Source organism: Oncorhynchus mykiss, chromosome 11 (assembly GCF_057628025.1).
Source record: "Oncorhynchus mykiss isolate SJ-2025 chromosome 11, ASM5762802v1, whole genome shotgun sequence".
Classification (NCBI taxonomy): domain Eukaryota; kingdom Metazoa; phylum Chordata; class Actinopteri; order Salmoniformes; family Salmonidae; genus Oncorhynchus; species Oncorhynchus mykiss.
This window is the reverse complement of record NC_143032.1, coordinates 7,170,449-7,191,740: the sequence shown is the minus strand read 5'-3', so window position 1 is coordinate 7,191,740 and position 21,292 is coordinate 7,170,449.

Genomic DNA, 21,292 nt, shown 5'->3' with positions numbered 1-21,292 from the left:
GGACGGGAGCACCACCCGAACAGGCAGGGGAGCCAACTTCGGCGGAAGTCGTGACAATTTTAGCACAACTATACTTTTTAAATCCATTCAATAGGAACGAGGAACCAAATGAAGATTCACAACCTAGACTATTTATTTTTGCTCTCATCTGTCACATTCAAAAGCTTTACAATTGGCAGCGATGACATTCAAAGTAGTCCAATCTACCGAATAAACCAAAAGGCCACTTCAACTATGTAACACTCTCAGTAACCGTTACAGAAATATATTTTTTTCTTGCTATGACTGTGATATGTTGTAGTTTATCTACCTTAGTTGAATGCACTGACTGTAAGTTGATCTGGGTCAGAGCGTTTGCTGAATCACCAAAAAGGGATTCACTCAACCAATCACCCTGAGACGATTAGGTGTCAGGTGACGTCATCACGCAACATACGTCATCAGAGCGCGCAACAGAACATTGTAATGTCTACACTCGGTTTGTTGTTTAAATTACATATTTTTCATTAAATTGGTTTTAATCAGAACTAAAGTTTTGTTGCTAAGGATTCCACGACGTGGTTTGTCTTTATGGCTGGGCCTGCAAGTTTGTGTTCCATTTTTTTTGCGTGGATTCCGCGAGTGCTAGCTGGCTAGACTACAGACACCTGTCGTTGTCATGGGAAAGACTCATTGTTATCTTTTCGTAACACAACTGGTTGCAGTAAAGAGCCAACCTGGACACTAAGGAGATCCTGAGGGAAATCAATGAGTACCAACAGCTTTACGCTGTGGAGGAACAACATACTCCATCATGGAAAGATCCGACTACCTCACAAAATAACTTTAACCCGACCAAAACAGAAAAACAGATTCATCTACAGACACGGACGATGTATTTACCGTTGAAGTAGAGGCTAGTGCTCTGACTGGAATCCATACAACACTGGAAAAGTTGTGTGAGGATTTTGAATGGTTGATGGGGAGTTTGGAGTTTAACCAGAGTGAAATTCTTACGCTCCAAGGAGAGAATAGGGCACTCACAGCCAAGGTAAAAATCCACGATTCCAACATGGATTATCTACTCAGGGAAAACAGGTTGATGAAGGAGTCCAACAAGTGAGGTTGGATGGAGAGCATTTGTGAACAGCAGTTTTCAGTTCTTTCCACAGATTCTCGATTGGATTCAGGTCTGGACTTTGACTTGGCCATTCTAACACCTGGATATGTTTATTTTTGAACCATTCCATTGTAGATTTTGCTTTATGTTTTGGATCATTGTCTTGTTGGAAGACAAATCTCCGTCCCAGTCGCAGGTCTTTTGCAGACTCCATCAGGTTTTCTTCCAGAATGGTCCTGTATTTGGCTCCATCCATCTTCCCATCAATTTCAACCATCTTCCCTGTCCCTGCTGAAGAAAAGCAGGCCCAAACCATGATGCTGCCACCACCATGTTTGACAGTGGGGATGGTGTGTTCAGGCTGATGAGCTGTGTTGCTTTTACGCCAAACATAACGTTTTGCATTGTTGCCAAAAAGTTCAATTTTGGTTTCATCTGACCAGAGCACCTTCTTCCACATGTTTGGTGTGTCTCCCAGGTGGCTTGTGGCAAACTTTAAACAACACTTTTTAAACTTCTTCACAACAGTATCTCAGACCTGCCTGGTGTGTTCCTTGTTCTTCATGATGCTCTCTGCGCTTTTAACGGACCTCTGAGACTATCACAGTGCAGGTGCATTTACACGGAGACTTGATTACACACAGGTGGATTGTATTTATCATCATTAGTCATTTAGGTCAACATTGGATCATTCAGAGATCCTCACTGAACTTCTGGAGAGAGTTTGCTGCACTGAAAGTAAAGGGGCTGAATAATTTTGCACGACCAACTTTTCAGTTTTTGATTTGTTAAAATAGTTTGAAATATCCAATAAATGTCGTTCCACTTCATGATTGTGTCCCACTTGTTGTTGATTCTTCACAAAAAAATACAGTTTTATATCTTTATGTTTGAAGCCTGAACTGTGGCAAAAGGTCTCAAAGTTCAAGGGGGCCGAATACTTTCGCAAGGCACTGTATTAACTAACAGTACAGGTAGATAGCAATAAAAATGATACTACAGAGATGCAAAATAATTTAAGAGGAAAAACTAAAATAATCATCTAATGTAATCTATTACAAAAATAAAGCAAACTGGATGGAATGTGGAGAAAAATGCACAAAATCATACCTGAATCTCCAGTACAGGAAGGAACGTAGGTATGTACGGCAGGACCAAATCGGAAAGACAGGTAGGAGCAAGCCCACCTGGGATTAGATGGAGCAGGACCCTGGACACCGCCGGGGGAGTATCGCCGTCCTAAGGAGGAGTTAGAGGCAGCGAAAGTGGAATGGCGATACTACGAGGAAAAATACCGGAGAATAGAGGAACGGCGACGATATGAAGGTACACGGCTAGCACGGAAGCCCGAGAGGCAGCCCCAAGATTGTTTTTGGGGGGGAACACGAGGAGATCTGCTGAGTCATGTAGGAGACCTGAGCCAACTCCTCATGCTTACTGTGGGGAGCGTGTTACTGGTCAGGCACCGTGTTATGCGGTAGAGCGCTCAGTGTCTCCATTGCGCTATTATAGCCCGGTGCACTCTATTCCAGCTCCTCGCATTTGCCGGGCTAGAATGGGCATCCAGCCAGGACGTATTGAGCTAGCTCTATGTTCTGGATCTCCAATGCGTCTCCACGGTCCAGCGTATCCTGTGCGCCTCCAGAGCCCAGTACGCCCTGTTCCTCCTCCCCGCACTCGTCCCGAGGTGCTTGTCCCCAGCCCGGTACCACCAGTGCCGGCACCATGCACCAGGCCTATAGTGCGCCTCGGCAGTCCAGTACGCCCTGTTCCACCTGCCCGCACTCGCCCTGAGGTGCGTGTCCCCAGCCCGGTACCACCAGTGCCGGCACCACGCACCAGGCCTACAGTGTGCCTCGGCAGTCCAGAGCGTCCGGCGACAGTACCCAGTCCAGAGCTTCCCGCGACAGTTCACAGACCGGAACCTCCAACGACGGGCCACATTCCGGAACCTCCAACGACGGGCCACATTCCGGAACCTCCAACGACGGGCCACATTCCGGAATCTCCAATGACGGGCCACAGTCCGGAGCCTCCAACGACGGTCCCCAGTCCGTGGTCTCCAGCGACGGTCCCCAGTCCGGGGTCTCCAGCGACGGTCCCCAGTCCAGATCTATCAACAGGCCCTTGAGCAGGACATTGACCCTGTATGCGTCTGTGTGTCGCTCTGACTACAGGTCTTCTCAGATCCTGTAATTGATATCCGAAACAAATTGGATCCGTGAAATTCCCTTCCAACACTGACAGGACCCGGTCATTTAAAAAAAATATATATATATCCGATCCAATAGGATCCAAATTGTGTTGAGTCTATATCAGGTCTTGCGCAAGCCAGCAGAGTTGTTTTGACCTGTCTGGCAGGCTGTGAACTTTTAACGTTTCACTTGTATTTTCTCTTCCTAGGCCTATCTGAAATGATTTGTGGTCTACACTACAGATTAGTATTTTCATATGACATCTCTAATTTTAAAAGTCGACACTTGAAGAAGGAAATGGGCACTATAGGCACGTCTCATCCAGAATGCACTCTCTGTCTCCCGCTAATTTGTGCTCAATCATTGTTTCATTGTGTGAATTGTTTGTTAATGTTTATTTCTATATATATATTTGCTTGAGCACACATAGATGGTAATGTCTGATAGTATTTTTGATTGTTTTAACTCACCACCACTTATGAGCTGCAGAGCTTCTCAAAAGTATTTATTTTTCTCATAGGAGCATGTTTTTCATCCATCGCGAATGACAATAGTTCCTGACAATCTTTCCAACACCCTCGTTCTCGATAGGCTTAACTATTCTTGGTGTGAAATATCAACATGTTGCTGATCCCAAATCTCCAGTGGAAATAGATTATCCAAACATTTCTCCCTTCTGTTTCGAGCTCATTGGGACAGGAAACAGTGAGGGCCCAGTTGAAACAGTGTTGCAAGTTGGCTATAGCAAGAGATCAAGTAAGACAGAGAGAGAGAGGCAGACAGGTGGAGGAGAGAGATTAATGATATGGACTGAACCAACTGCCACCCTTACCAAATGGGATTTATTTATTTTCATCAGGACACTTCTTAAAATATAATTTAGGAACTGGTCTGTACTTCACATATTTTCAGACAAATCCGAGGTCCGTGGCCACCAAGTGTGATCCAACCCTGGATCCAACCTGTTCTGATACCGGGTGGGGTCTTGGGTAATCGGGTTAGGGTATATCTGTGAAGACCCCTAGTTCGGACAAGACCAAATCTGAATGAATAATCGACTTCAGAAGTTTGAACGGCACAATTCAGCACAGTAGAGCACAGTAGAATACAGTAGACTACAGTACTGTATGGTACAATACAGGACAGTATAATATTATTCAGTAGAGTACAGTACAATATAGTACAGTATAAGTATAGTACAGTATTTATCTGATTTAAGACCGGTCCTAATAGGTTACTGCCCCGATGTCCTATAAACAATATTTCATATATCCTCCTGTTTTAAGGAGGCCTCGTAGCATTGGTTGTGTTTTAGGCAGGTCTTAAGAATAATTAGCATACCAAAAGTTTGCAATTCAAAGAACCTCTATGATAACCTATAGCAAGACGCGTGGTCAATTTATGAAAATGGGTAAAAAAGTCAATCTGTAACATCTGCTTCCAACTCACATCCTCAAACACATATATCCCCTGAACGCAGCTCACTCTCCAGATCCCAATCACTTGAATTCTAATCACCTGTTCACACACCTGTATGTCATTATCACACACTATTTAGTTCAGCTCTTTGCACCCCGTCACTGTGAGGTATTCTTTGTTTTGTGACACATGTCTTTCGGAACTCTGTTTTTCCCTTGATTTACTCCTCCCGTGTATGATAGTTTTTGCCTTCCTCACTAACGAAGCCTTTTGCCTATTCTCTGCCTGTACTTTAGCCTATCGATTTTCCGGTGTTACTGGCCTTTTCCCTGCCTGTACTGTTCCCCTTTTGGACCCCCTGTGTATGACCTTCTGCCTGCCCCTGGACCCAGCTACCTGCCTCCTCCTGTGTATGACCTTCTGCCTGCCCCTGGACCGAGCTACCTGCCTCCTCCTGTGTATGACCTTCTGTCTGCCCCTGGAACCAGCTACCTGCCTCCTCCTGTGTATGACCTTCTTCCTGCCCCTGGACCCAGCTACCTGGCTCCTGCTGTGTATGACCTTCTGCCTGTCCCTGGACCCAGCTACCTGCCTCCTCCTGTGTATGACCTTCTGCCTGCCCCTGGACCCACCTACCTGCCTTCTCCTGTGTATGACCTTCTGCCTGCCCCTGGACCCAGCTACCTGGCTCCTGCTGTGTATGACCTTCTGCCTGTCCCTGGACCCAGCTACCTGCCTCCTCCTGTGTATGACCTTCTGCCTGCCCCTGGACCCAGCTACCTGCCTCCTCCTGTGTATGACCTTCCGCCTGCCCCTGGACCCACCTACCTTCCTTCTCCTGTGTATGACCTTCTGCCTGCCCCTGGACCCAGCTACCTGGCTCCTGCTGTGTATGACCTTCTGCCTGCCCCTGGACCTACCTACCTGCCTTCTCCTGTGTATGACCTTCTGCCTGCCCCTGGACCCAGCTACCTGCCTCGTCCTGTGTATGACCTTCTGCCTGGACCCTGGACCCAGCTACCTGCCTCCTCCTGTGTATGACCTTCTGCCTGCCCCTGGACCCAGCTACCTGCCTCCTCCTGTGTATGACCTTCCGCCTGCCCCTGGACCCACCTACCTGCCTCCTCCTGTGTATGACCTTCTGCCTGCCCCTGGACCCAGCTACCTGCCTCCTCTTGTGTATGACCTTCTGCCTGCCCCTGGACCCAGCTACCTGCCTCCTCTTGTGTATGACCTTCCGCCTGCCCCTGGACCCACCTACCTGCCTCCTCCTGTGTATGACCTTCTGCCTGCCCATGGACCCAGCTACCTGCCTCCTCCTGTAGTTCTTTACAATAAACACCTGCTGCACCCTGCGCTTGAAACCAACTCTCTGCCTCCCATCATGTTCATTACACAATCGATAAAAAGTACAAACAAACACGCATATAAAGCAAATACCAAAGCTCTATATAGGAATAAATACTATGGCTCCATAAAGGAATATATTCTACGGCTCTAAAAAGGAATACATTATATGGCTCTATAAAGGAATAAATATGGTGGCTCTATAAAGGAATACATATTACGGCTCTATAAAGGAATAAATTCTCTGGCTCTATAAAGGAATACATATTACGGCTCTATAAAGGAATAAATACTCTGGCTCTATAAAGGAATACATATTACGGCTCTATAAAGGAATAAATACTCTGGCTCTATAAAGGAATACATATTACGGCTCTATAAAGGAATAAATACTCTGGCTCTATAAAGGAATACATTATATGGCTCTATAAAGGAATAAATATGGTGGCTCTATAAAGGAATACATATTACGGCTCTATAAAGGAATAAATTCTCTGGCTCTATAAAGGAATACATATTACGGCTCTATAAAGGAATAAATACTCTGGCTCTATAAAGGAATACATATTACGGCTCTATAAAGGAATAAATACTCTGGCTCTATAAAGGAATACATTATATGGCTCTATAAAGGAATAAATATGGTGGCTCTATAAAGGAATACATATTACGGCTCTATAAAGGAATAAATTCTCTGGCTCTATAAAGGAATACATATTACGGCTCTATAAAGGAATAAATACTCTGGCTCTATAAAGGAATACATATTACGGCTCTATAAAGGAATAAATACTCTGGCTCTATAAAGGAATACATATTACGGCTCTATAAAGGAATAAATACTCTGGCTCTATAAAGGAATACATTATATGGCTCTATAAAGGAATAAATACTCTGGCTCTATAAAGGAATAAATACTCTGGCTCTATAAAGGAATAAATTCCACGGCTCTAAAGGAATAATTCTACTGTACTGTAATCTACTCAAGTGTTCTTTACTGTACTGTAATCTACTCAAGTGTTCTTTACTGTACTGTACTGTAATCTACTCAAGTGTTCTTTACTGTACTGTAATCTACTCAAGTGTTCTTTACTGTACTCAAGTGTTCTTTACTGTACTGTACTGTAATCTACTCAAGTGTTCTGTACTGTAATCTACTCAAGTGTACTGTAATGTACTGTAATCTACTCAAGTGTTCTTTACTGTACTGTAATCTGCTGTTTTATGTATTTATTCTACCTTTATTTAATGAGGCAAGTGATTATTTACAATGATGACCTTCCCCGACCAAACCCGTACGACGCTGGGCCAATTGTGCGCCGCCCTATGGGACTCCCAATCATGGCCGGATATGATACAGATTGGAATCGAACCAGGGTGTCTGTAGTGACGCCTCAAGCACTGAGATGCAGTGCCTTTGACCGCTGCGCCACTCGGGAGCCCTGTAATGTACTGCTGTGATGTACTGCACTGTGCTGTACAAACTTGTTAAAAAAATGGATTTATATGATTGAACCAATTATAGATGTCTATATTTGGGGCAAATATAGGACAGGTCCGGACTGGACGTCTGTGGAGAATGAAATCAAGGCCAGTCCAGACCGGACCAAATTCAAACAACAAAATAGACAGACGTCTATAGCCCCTTTTATACCTAGTTCTAACATGTCCTGATTGTGCCCACATTTGTCGACAGGTGTAGAAAATCAAAAGATTTTTGGAATCTGATTGTGATTAGATCTTCCTGAAGATCGAAGAAGATATTGTTGTATGGATAGCCTGGAAAACAAATCCTGACAACAAAAGCGTATAAATTTGACCAACGTCAAGATTTTCCCGCCCAGGTAATGGGGTCACAGCTAAGGTCACCATTGTACAGCACCCCTGGAGCTATTAGGGTTAAGTGCCTTGCTCAAGGGCACTGCTACAGAATATTCACCTCGTTGGCTCTAGTATTCAAACTATTACTGACCCAATGCTCTAACCTTGAGGCTACCTATCACCCGTTGTAACCGTGGATAGTGTTTGGGACAAATCAAGGCCGATCCGGACTGGAACATATCTGAACCAACTTTATATAGACACCTATGTTTGTATCAAATTTAGGCCGTTCCGGACCGGACGTCGAAATCAAGGATGGTTCGGACCAAATCTGAACCAAATATAGACATCTATGATTGGTTCAGAGTTGGGATGGACCGGACCAAAATCATCGTCCGCATGCTAACAAAGAACAATAAAAGACGAAAAAAAAAGTCAGTCCCTCTAAATCTCCCTCAGACAAACGACTGGCAAGTTTATTTTGAATCCTACATTTACACTGCTCTACTGTGACATTTGAATCACCAGCAACGTATTTGTTCTTGTAACCTGTGTGTCTATACACAAGAAATAAAAAAAAACAAGTCTTGAGTGCAAAATAAAAACCAGCACTACTGCTAGTCCCAGCTACTTGCACATATCATTGTGTGGCAACATGTATTCTAAACCATTATCGTTCCTTAGCCCAACAACTACAAACAACACGATCCTTTTTTGTATAGTTGGTTGCTGGCAAAACAAATGCTGTGCTCGGATGAGCTCCACCGCCATTCCTCAACGGCCAGTTGTGAATGTTGATGAGCCTGTCGGACGTAAAGCACTGTACTTTAGATTCAAAATCAATACCACTGACTTTCAATTGTGAGTACGTATTTCCTCTATAGATTTCTCTGCCATGGACCCAAACAAATAATTGCACCAATAGCGTTAATTTAAATGGAGGACCCATCTCGATAGGATCATTTCCAATTCCCAGATGTCGTTGTGAATACTACAGGTGTGGAATCTTCATTTGACCTCTTTCTCACAGCAGGAAAATAATCCTGCAGCAACGGAAAATGTGAATTGTTGTGTGGATTTAGGGGTTGATGCATTGTTATTGAGGGCAAATCTAGTCTGAAATTGGGTGGGGGTGGGGGTATTATTAAGACATTTCCTGCAACAATGATCAAATGATCAAATGAAGAGCGGTTAAGAGGGATTGGTCCAGCAACTGAAAGGTTGCTGGTTTGAGTCCCTGAGCTGACTAGGAGAAAAACCTGTTGATGTGCCGTTGAGCAAGGAACTGAACCCTATTTGCTCTGGATAAGTGCGTCTGCTAAATGACAAATAAACCGTCTGGAATTCAATTTGCTATAGCAGTGTCCAGACTTGATAACTAGCAATGAAACTCTCAGTAACCTTATGCCTCTGCCAATCCCCTTCCGAGTGAGTGTCAACAACACATGAATGAGGGTTGCAGGGTAAGTGTATTTGAGGTTTCTGAAGTTTTTAAATTACACTTTGAAATTTCCAACCTGAATTTCCCTTAAAATGTATCAACCCCTACAAGAATGTCCATTCATTTTAATCCACATAACAATTAAAATGTAATTTCCCTGTACCAAAATGTCTCAAATTAAGATCTTGCATCTGCAGGGTCATTCCACCAATTCTGTGTTTGTTTTGAGAAGTGTAGCTTGATAAAAAGCATTCTGTAATAAAGAGCACATGTTCAAGTTTATAAAAAATAAATAAAACTGCCCCTAAATATATTGTAGTAAGTGCCTGTTAAGCGTCAAATAAAGTTGTGGTGTTGACAGTAACAGTTTTGATGATTTCATCTAAAATCAGCCATAAATCCCGTTGCGAAAGGCGGAATTGGAAGCTTGTTGTATGCAACAGGGAGTGGCAATTGAATGCGAGGGGGCGGCAGGGTAGCCTAGTGGTTAGAGCGTTGGACTAGTAACCGGAAGGTTGCAAGTTCAAACCCCCGAGCTGACAAGGTGCAAATCTGTCGTTCTGCCCCTGAACAGGCAGTTAACCCACTGAACAGGCCGTCATTGAAAATAAGAATTTGTTCTTAACTGACTTGCCTGGTTAAATAAAGGTAAAAAAAAAAATAAAAAAAAACATGTAGTGGTGGGAAAAAAAAATGTTTTGCCTGTCTATCTACGGGAAACAGGGTTAACGTGTTATGCTCAAACAGCTCACAAAAATATGTAAAAAAGGAATAGTTTCACCATATTAAATCAAGAGTACAGTTTGTGTAACAGGGTGGACCTTAACATGAGACAAATGTAAATGAATAGCTAACATAACATGAATAATCAACTTCAGAAATGACTTTGTCAAAAAAAAAAAAAAAATAACTAGGGCTTTACAATGATGGTGAAAATGTTGGGTTAATGTCTTCCTAGAATCACGGAGGGTGCACGGAGGGACACGTGAGTAATTCTTAATTCAAATCAAAAACAGATTTGATTTAATTCTCAATGTGGTCTATATTAAAGGTTACTTCATTTAATATTACAATTCAAGATTGGTGCATAATTTCTAGAAAAATATAGGCACTTTCATGGAATGACGAAGTAGACAACCTGTGGTTTCTACGTGTCCTCACATTTTGTGGACCAGGTATTCTGGAAATCTGGTAGGTAATACAGAATACTGGTAATCTAGTAGGTAATACAGTATTGTACTTATCTGGTAGGTAATACAGTATACTGGTTATCTGATAGGTAATACAGTATACTGGTTATCTGGTAGGTAATAAAGTATACTGGTTATCTAGTAGGTAATACAGTATTCTACTTATCTGGCAGGTAATACAGTATACTGGTTATCTGGTAGGTAATAAAGTATACTGGTTATCTAGTAGGTAATACAGTATTCTACTTATCTGATAGGTAATACAGTATTCTACTTATCTGGTAGGTAATACAGTATACTGGTTATCTAGTAGGTAATACAGTATTCTACTTATCTGGCAGGTAATACAGTATTCTACTTATCTGGTAGGTAATACAGTATTCTACTTATCTGGTAGGTAATACAGTATACTGGTTATCTGGTAGGTAATACAGTATACTGGTTATCTAGTAGGTAATACAGTATTCTACTTATCTGGCAGGTAATACAGTATTCTACTTATCTGATGGGTAATAGACCCACTTCAATTGGCTTACCGCCCCAATAGATCCACAGACGATGCAATTGCCATTGCACTGCACACTGTCCTATCCCATCTGGACAAGAGGAATACCTATGTAAGAATGCTGTTCATTGACTACAGCTCAGCATTCAACACCATAGTACCCTCCAAGCTCATCATTAACCAGTTGCATCTCTAGGGGCGCTATTTCATTTTTGGATAAAAAACGTTCCCGTTTTAAGCGCAATATTTTGTCACGAAAAGATGCTCGACTATGCATATTCTTGACAGTTTTGGAAAGAAAACACTCTGAAGTTTCAGAATCTGCAACGATTTTGTCTGTAAGTGCCCCAGAACTCATTCTACAGGCGAAACAAAGATGATACGTCAAACAGGAAATGAGCAGAATTTCTGAAGCTCTGTTTTCTAATGTCTCCTTATATGGCTGTGAATGCGACAGGAATAAGCTTAGACCTTCTGCCGTTTCCCCAAGATGTCGGAAGCATTGTGACGTATTTGTAGGCATATCATTGGAAGATTGACCATAAGAGACTACATTTTCCAAGTGTCCGCCTGGTGTCCTGCGTCGAAACTGGTGCGCAAAGCCATGTGCAAGTATTTTTCCATTTGATTGAGAGGAGAAACCATGCTTCCACGAACGATATATCATCGAAGAGATATGTGAAAAACACCTTGAGGATTGATTCTAAACAACGTTTGCCATGTTTTCAGTCGATATTATGGAGTTAATTTGGAAAAAAGTTTGCGTTTTGAGGACTGAATTTTCGTTTTTTTTTGGTAGCCAAATGTGATGTACAAAACGGAGCTATTTCTAATACACAAATAATCTTTTTGGAAAACTGAGCATCTGCTATCTAACTGAGAGTCTCCTCATTGAAAACATCAGAAGTTCTTCAAAGGTAAATTATTTTATTTGAAGGCTTTTATGTTTTTGTTGAAATGTTGCGTGCTGGATGCTAACGCTAATGCTAACGCTAAATGCTACGCTAGCTAGCTACTTTTACACAAATGATTGTTTTCCTATGGTTGAGAAGCATATTTTGAAACAGTGATGAACAGAATTTTGATGACAGTGTTGTTTACAAAAGGCTAAGCTTGAGAGATGGCATATTTATTTCATTTCATTTGCGATTTTCATGAATAGTTAATGTTGCGTTATGGTAATGAGCTTGAGTCTGTATTCACGATCCCGGATCCGGGATGGGGAGATCAGAAAGGTTAAACTTGAGGCCCTGGGTCTGAACCCCGGCCTGTGAAACTGCGTCCTGGACTTCCTGACGAGCCACCCCCAGGTGGTGAAAGTAGGAAACAACACCTCCACTACGCTGATCCTCAACACAGGTGCCCCACAAGGGTGCATTCTCAGCCCCCTCCTATACTCCCTGTTCACCCATGACTGCGTGGCCACACACACCTCCAACTCAATCATCAAGTTTGCAGATGACACAACAGTAGTAGGCCTGATTAGCAACAATGACGAGACAGCCTACAGGGAGAAGGTGAGGGCCCTGGGAGTGTGGTGCCAGGAAAATAACCTCTCACTCAACATCAACAAAACGGAGGAGCTGATCGTGGACTTCAAGAAACAGCAGAGGGAGCACCCCCCTATCTACATCGACTGGAGAAGTGGAGAAGGTGGAAAGCTTCAAGTTCCTTGGCATACACAGCACTGACAAACTGAAATGGTCCACCCACACAGACAGTGTGGTGAAGAAGGTGCAACAACTTGCCACCTAAAACCCTCACAAACTTTTACAGATGCACAATTGAGAGCATCCTGTTGGGCTGTATCACCGCCTGGTACGGCAACTGCACCGCCTGCAACCGCAGAGCTTTCTTGAGGGTCGTGCGGTCTGCCCAACGCATCACTGGGGGCAAACTACATGCCCTTGAGGACACCTACAGCACCCGATGTCACAGGAAGGCTTAACAGATCATCAAGGACAACAAGCACCTGAGCCACTGCCTGTTCACCTATCATCCAGAAAGCGAGGTCAGTACAGGTGCATCAAAGCTGGGACCGAGAGACTGAGAAACAGCTTCTATCTCAAGGCCATCAGACTGTTAAATAGCCATCGCTAGCACTTTAGAGGCTGCTGCCCTGTATACATAGACTTGAAATCACTGGTCACTTTAATAATGTTTATATATTTTGCATTTCTCATCTCATACTGTATGTATATACTGTATTCTATTCTACTGTAATTTAGTCTATTCCACTCAGACATCGCTCGTCCAAATATTTATATATTCTGAATTCCATTCCTTTACTTTATATGTGTGTGTATTGTTGTGAATGGTTAGATATTACTTGTTAGATATTACTGCACTGTTGGAGCTAGGAAAACAAGCATTTCGCTACACACGCAATAACATCTGATAAACACGTGTAGGTGACCAATACAATTTCATTAGATTTGATTTTATTTAATGCAATATTCTGATTGTAGGTTATACAGTATACTGCTTATCTAATAGTTAATACAGTATACTGCTTATCTAATATGTAATGCAGTATTCTGGTTGTCTGGTAAGTAATACAGTATTCCGCTTATCTGGAAGGTAATACAGTATTCTGGTTGTCTAATAGGTAATACAGTATTCTGGTTATCTGATAGGTAATATAGTATACTGGTTATCTAATTGGTAATACAGTATACTAGTTATCTGGAAGGTAATATAATATACTGGTTATCTGATAGGTAATATAGTATACTGGTTATCTAATTGGTAATACAGTATACTGGTTATCTGGAAGGTAATATAATATACTGGTTATCTGATAGGTAATATAGTATACTGGTTATCTAATTGGTAATACAGTATACTAGTTATCTGGAAGGTAATATAATATACTGGTTATCTGATAGGTAATATAGTATACTGGTTATCTAATTGGTAATACAGTATACTGGTTATCTGGAAGGTAATACAGTATTCTGGTTGTCTAATAGGTAATATAGTATTCTGGTTGTCTAATAGGTAATACAGTATTCTGGTTATCTGATAGGTAATATAGTATACTGGTTATCTAATTGGTAATACAGTATACTGGTTATCTGATAGGTAATACGGTTTCCTGGTTGTCAAATCAAATCAAACTTTATATGTCACTTGCGTCGCGAATATAACAGGTGTAGTAAACCTTACCGTGAAATGCTTACTTAAAAGTCATTTAACCAATAATGCAATTCAAGAAAGAGTTAAGAAAATATTTACCAAATAAACGAAACAAAAACATATAAAAAGTAACACAATAAAATAACAATAACGAGGCTCTATACAGGGGGTACCGCTACCGAGTCAATGTACATGTAGGTAGGGGTATTCTGCATAGATAATAAACAGCGAGTAGCAGCAGTGTAAGAACTAAATGGGGGGTCAATGTAAATAGTAATACAGTATTCTGGTTATCTGTCACTAGTCTATCTTTCAGAACCTAAAATTAACCTATTTTTAACATATCTTTTAGATGTCCTTTCAACATCATTTTGCTTACTGGGACATGTCACTCCTCCAAAATGCTTTCAGAAAAAACTGCTTCTTGAAAAGGCCAAATATTTCATACCACATTCTAATCTGCCTGCAGCGTAGATGCATGATGATACTTGAGAGCAGTCTAGATGGATTGACCTCTGCTTTGCCCAATAGATAAAGCTGTCAGTAAAAGGAAAAAAATAACTATTTAGCAAGAAAAAGGAGCTGATTGTGGTCTACAGGAAACAGAGGGCCGAGCACGGCCCCATTCACATCGACAAGGCTGTAGTGGAGCGAGTCGAGAGCTTCGAGTTCAATTGGTGTCCACATCACTAAAGATCTATCATGGTCCAACACACACCAACACAGTCGTGAAGAGGGTACGAACAACACCTCTTCCCCCTCAGGAGGCTGAAAAGAGTTGACATGGTCCCTCAGATCCTTAAAAGTTCTTCAGCTGCACCATTGAGAGCATCTTGACTGTCTGCATCACCGCCTGGTATGGCAACTGCTTGGAATCTGACAGGAAGGCGCTACAGAGGGTAGTGGGTACGGCCCAGTACATCACTGGGGCCGAGCTCCCTGCCATCCAGGACCTCTATACCAGGCGGCGTCGGAGGAATGCCCTAAAAATTGTCAAAGACTCCAGCCACGCAAGTCATAGACTGTTCTCTCTTAGCTACCGCACGGCAAGCAGTACCGGAGCTCCAAGTCTAGGACCAAAAGGCTCCTGAACAGCTTCGACCACCCAACCATAAGACTGCTGAACAGTTAATCAAATGGCTACCCGGACTATTTGCATTGCACTGACTTCCTTGCACTGGCTCTATGTACACTCACTGGACTGTACCCACACACTGACACCTACTATACTGACTCTCCAACACACACACACACACACACAAAACACAAACATGCATATTGACACCACACACACACACACACACACACACACACACACACACACACACACACACACACACACACACACACACACACACACACACACAGACACACACACACACACACACTTTCACACTCTTCACATATGCTGCTGTTACTCTGTTTATTAGTTATCCTAATTGCCTAGTCACTTGTACCCCTACTGTAATGATGTGCGCTGAGAGTCGGGAAGCACGTTCAGGGGGAGTGAGTGTTGTAATAAACAAAGGGAACAAAATACAAAACCACGACCAACGCACAGACATGACACTGGAACAGAAACAATAACACCCGGGGAAGGAACCAAAATGCAGTGACATATATAGGGCAGGTAATCAAGGCGGTGATGGAGTCCAGGTGAGCACGATGACGCGCAGGTGCGCATAACGATGTTGAAAGGTGAGCGCCATAACGAGCAGCCTGGTGACCCAGAGGGCGGAGGGGGAGCACACGTGACACCTACATACATGCACATATTACCTCAACTAACTTGTACCCCTGCACATTGAATCGTTGCTGATGCTCCTATATATTATATATTATATTATTGCTCTTTTAGTTATTTTATTGTGTTACTATTTCCTTTGTTTTATTTAGCACATTTTTTCGGACTTTTTAACTCTGCATTGTTAGGAAAGGGCTCGTAATTCTAGATCCAAGAGGCTTCTAAACAGCTTTCTACCCCCAAGCCATAAGACTCCTGAACACCTAATCAAATGACTACCCAGACTATTTGAATTGTTGGTTAGGGGCTCGTAAGTAAGCATTTCACTGTACGATCTACACATGTTGTATTCGGGGGACTTGACATTGGATTTGGGCGGCAGGTAGCCTAGCAGTTAAGAGTGTTTGTGCCAGTAACTGAAAGGTTGCTGGTTAGAATCCCTGAACCGACTAGGTGAAAAACATCTGTCCGTGCCCTTGAGCAAGGCACTTAACCATAATTGCTCTGGATAAAAGCGTCTGCTAAATTGCTAAAATGTAAAATCTAAATTTGATTTACAGTACCAGTCAAAAGTTTGGACACACCTACTCATTCCAGGGTTTTAAATTATTTTTGCTATTTTCTACATTGTAGTATAATAATGAAGACACCAAAACTATAAAATAACACATATGGAATCATGTAGTAAGCAAAAAAGTGTTAAACATTATATTTTATATTTGAGATTCTTCAAAGTAGCCACCCTTTGCCTTGCTGACAGTTTTACACACACTTGATATTCTCTCAAACAGCTTCATGAGGTAGTCACCTGGAATGCATTTCAATTAACAGGTGTGCCTTGTTAAAAGTTATTTTGTGGATTTCTTTTCCTTCTTAATGCATTTGAGCCAATCAATTCTGTTGTGACAAGGTAGGGGTGGTAAACAGAAGATAGCCCTATTTGGTTAAAGACCAAGTCCATATTATGGCAAGAACAGCTCAAATAAGCAAAGAGAAATGACAGTCCATCATTACTTTAAGACATGAAGGTCAGTCAATATGGAACATTTAAAAAACTATGAAAGTTTCTTCAAGTGCAGTCGCAAAAACCATCAAGTGCTATGATGAAATTGGCTCTCATGAGGACCGTCACAGGAACGGAAGACCCAGAGTTACCTCTGCTGCATAGGATAAGTTCATTAGAGTTACCTGCACCTCAGATTGCAGCCCACTACATGATTCCATATGTGTAATTTTATAGTTGGATGTCTTCACTATTATTCTACAATTAAGAAAAAGTAAAAAATAAAGTACAAAATAAAATTCCTTGACTGAGTAGGTGTGTCCAAATGTTTGACTATTACTGTTTGGTCACTCTGACCTGCTGTTGACCTGCTGTTGACCTGCTGTTGACCTGCTGTTGACCTGTGATGGTTTAACTACTGGTCCGTCTCCAGACTCCAGACTTCCAGCAAGCAATAATCACCATGAATAGACCTAGGTAGTATTGACATGCTATGCACAACGAAGGCGATCATTCCTACCCATTTCTCCTACCCTCGGTGAGCAGCAACACGGTTGATTTGGCTGCAGTGACTTGGACTCTGTAGTAGACCTATATACTGTAACTCTTTTTAGGCCAACTGAGAGACGCTAACACTGCTTGTAATGAGTCTGTCTGAGATGAGGTTCTGAGAATGGCCTAGGGTTAACAATATTTTGTGTTTAATTAAAATGTTAATTAGACAATATCCCTGAAGCCAGAGCATGAGTAAAAAAATATGTAGGTCACACAGTCTTGTCTCCCTTGGACACTGCCAATGTGGAGAAACAGCAGGGAACCCAACTTTAATGTCCTACCATATCTTAGGATAATTGTATTACTGTAGGAGAGGGTGAAGCCTCTTGATAAGAGAGCAATCTTACTGTAGGCTACACCATTTTAGAAGATTTAGAGAGTTTGGAGGTTTATTACCTTAAGCACTCATTAATTTACGAATATATGGTGGTAGACAAATGCATTTTTTTTTGGGGGGGGGGGGGGGTAATCTGTAGATTTGTTTAAATGATTAGCATTATTATTCATTAGATACAATTTATAAAATCAAACACACAGGGTAATTTGTAGTATCTTCTAGCAAATGTATATAAACTAATATGTTAATAAAATTAGCTATTGGGTTTTAATAAACATACAATCATTACATAATCGTTGCATAATGACTGTGCCAATGTCAATAACTGTCATTCCATAATTACGCTCGGAGGTTAGTCATTTCATTTTATTGATTTGCACATTGCTAATTTTCTGCAGTTGATGGCTTTATGTGCTGTATATTATATCCGGACTCATCCTAAAGCTCACTATTGGAGGCCTGACTAGAGGAGGCCTGACTAGAGGAGGCCTGACTAGAGGAGGCCTGACTAGAGGAGGCCTGACTAGAGGAGGCCTGACTAAATGGCTTCCTAATACATGTTAGAACACAGCCCTGCAGAGGAATGTGAATGAACCATCAACAATTTATTGCTCTCTTTCAGCTCTTATTACTTGGGTTGTGCCTTGTCTTGGCACGTGCCATATAACTACAATGCAAGGCTGGGAAGATTGAGCAGAATACAATGAAAAGTCCTCATATCTTTAAAATAAATGAATGATCAAAAGAGAAGACTAGGCCATATGTGTGACTGAAAAAAAAAAAAGAATCTTTGCCATTAATTAATTTGCTTCGTAACCAGGAAGTGAACCCTCAGTTGTGTCTAGGCATTGTGTAGTCTCGTTGTATTCCATTTATAATGAAGTACACTAGGCAGTACATCAGGATCAAAACGAATCCACTTGCAGCATTGACCATTTACTGTATCCTTTAATTGGCCTTCAATGGATTTCACATATTTTACCAGATTTATCGCTAAACATCGATGCTAGTATGGATTTCGTTTCTAATGAGGATCAGACTTAAATGGAATGAAGAAAAGCTTTTAATTTTTTCATCTCACGAAATCACATTGAAAAGCTGCAGTCTTATCTAGATTCTAGGTAACCTTTTTAGAGCCCTGTAGCCCAACTTTGACTTCAAAGTCATTGTACAGTATGTGCTGTCAGGGTTACATGTTTTACCATTCTGAATTCATGCCACTGATTCATTCCAGGGACAAAGATGCCCTAAAACAACTTGAACTAATTTGACGGGAGCCTGTCACTCTCACATCCTCTGGTCTGTGTGCTTGATTCTTCCCTGACTAGGTCCCCATGGCAGCCAGGGATCATTTGAATGCAGTCGTGCTTCGAGGTAATTCCATAATACATGCCTCTGGTTTCACTGAGCAATAGTTCCTTTCGCTGCATCAGGCAAACGACACAACAAGACATTTAGCTGTAATGTGCTAATCCCCCCAAAAAAACATTTCAGAAATGTATGATGGTTTTGCTGCAGCTATACAAAATGAATTGCAACTAATGTGTTTATTTACAATTATCTGGAAGCAGTTGAACAATTACCCCTCATTCCATATTTGAACAAAGCGGGACTACATATCCACTGTTAAACACTCTATATTATTGGCTCCATTTAGTAATTTACACCCACTCACTCACAGCTGTCACGCACGTTGTCATGGAAATGACCGGACCAAGGTACAGCGTGGTGAGCCTACATTTATTTTAATTAGAATGTCACCAACAAAAACAAGAAACAAAAAAACGACCGTGAAGCTTACTAGGGCTATACAGGCCACTAACAAAGTCAACTACCCACAACTGAGGTGGCAAAACAGGCTGCCTAACTATGATTCCCAATCAGAGACATATTAGTTTCACCTGTGTGTATTTTAGTTTAATTAGCGTCCTTATATATAGTAGGTTGTCCCGCCCTTGTTTTGTGTGGGATTGTTTTTTGTTACTCTGTTGGATTGTGGTTTTAATGTGTGTATTCTCCGGACTGGTTGGTCCTGGTTTTGGGCTGGTCTGTTCTATGCTGACCGTTTTTTGGCCGGAGAATAAAATCACGATATACTGAACCCTGCTCTCTGCGCCTGATTCCAACCCACCACTCCTAGTATCCCGTGACAAAAACAGGCTGCCTAACTATGATTCCCAATCAGAGACAACGATAGACAGCTGTCCCTGGAGGTTTATTACCTTAAGCACTCATTAATTTATGAATATATGGTGGTAGACAAATTTATTTTTGAGGGGGAGGATTAATTTGTAGACAGCTGTCCCTGATTGAGAACCATACCCGGCCAAAACATACAAACAGAAAACATAGAAATAAAGAAACTAGAATGCCCACCCTAGTCACACCCTGGCCTAACCAAAATAGAGAATAAAAGCCTCTCTATGGCCAGGGCATGACAACAGCAATACAATTCCCTATCCACCTACCTCTTGCATCTGACACCATATCAGTTAGTGTGATGTCCTTAATCGTTTATCTAACCCATTATTTACAGAAGGAAGTTTACATGGTTGCCATATGTTCCATGATTTGTAGTGCTTAAATTTTTTTTTTCACTGTCCTTGTGGTAGAGATGACAACACATTTTCCCTGTAAAGCCCGAGAGCCAGATATAACAAGACGCTTTCCCTGAAAAGGGTTCTTAAATACCAAGGGTTGCTTAGTATGGACTGATTCATTTGAACACCCCCCCCCCCCCCTCCTGCCGAGACTCTTAGAGAATAAAATAATCAAGCAAGGTAAAAGAACCATAGTACATTAAAGTAAAGAATTTCTGCAAGTACCATTAAAGAGCTGTACATCAATGCCAGTATCAATTGATTGTTTAATGAGAACTAATAAATAATGTAAGTCTCTCTCTCTCTCTCTCTGTGCCTGTGTGTGCACATGCCTGTGCATGTGAAAAAGATTGATAGGAACAGAGAGTTGGGAGAGTGCAATGTCCTTGAATTGCATTGGATTGTCTTTTTAGCATTTCTTCCAAAAGCTTCTAACAAGCCATTAAATGGCTTTTTCCTGCATGACCCCAAGTCATGGGGCCAAAAGGCAGGGCAGGAGGGTTACATGTACGTCTTGATACTCTCAACATGCCACAGGGGGTGTTGTTAGTGGACGTCGCTTCGAACAAGCTAACATTAGAGAAGGAAGGGAGGATGATATCAGCTCATGTACGAAGGGCTATATAAATACATTTGATTTGATTTGATTTGAAGGGGAGGACCATCCTCCTCATTCAATTTCAGAAACAAGTAATTGTGAAAAGTAAAATAATTATCATTTTTTAGATAAAACTACACTTTTTAGATAAAACTATATAAAACTATGTCATGTCACCAAATCATTTAATAAAACATCATTATTTTGCAATAAAGGTCACAGTAGCCTCAACAGCACTCTGTAGGGTAGCGCCATGGTGTAGCCGGAGGACAACTAGCTTCCGTCCTCCTCTGGGGTACA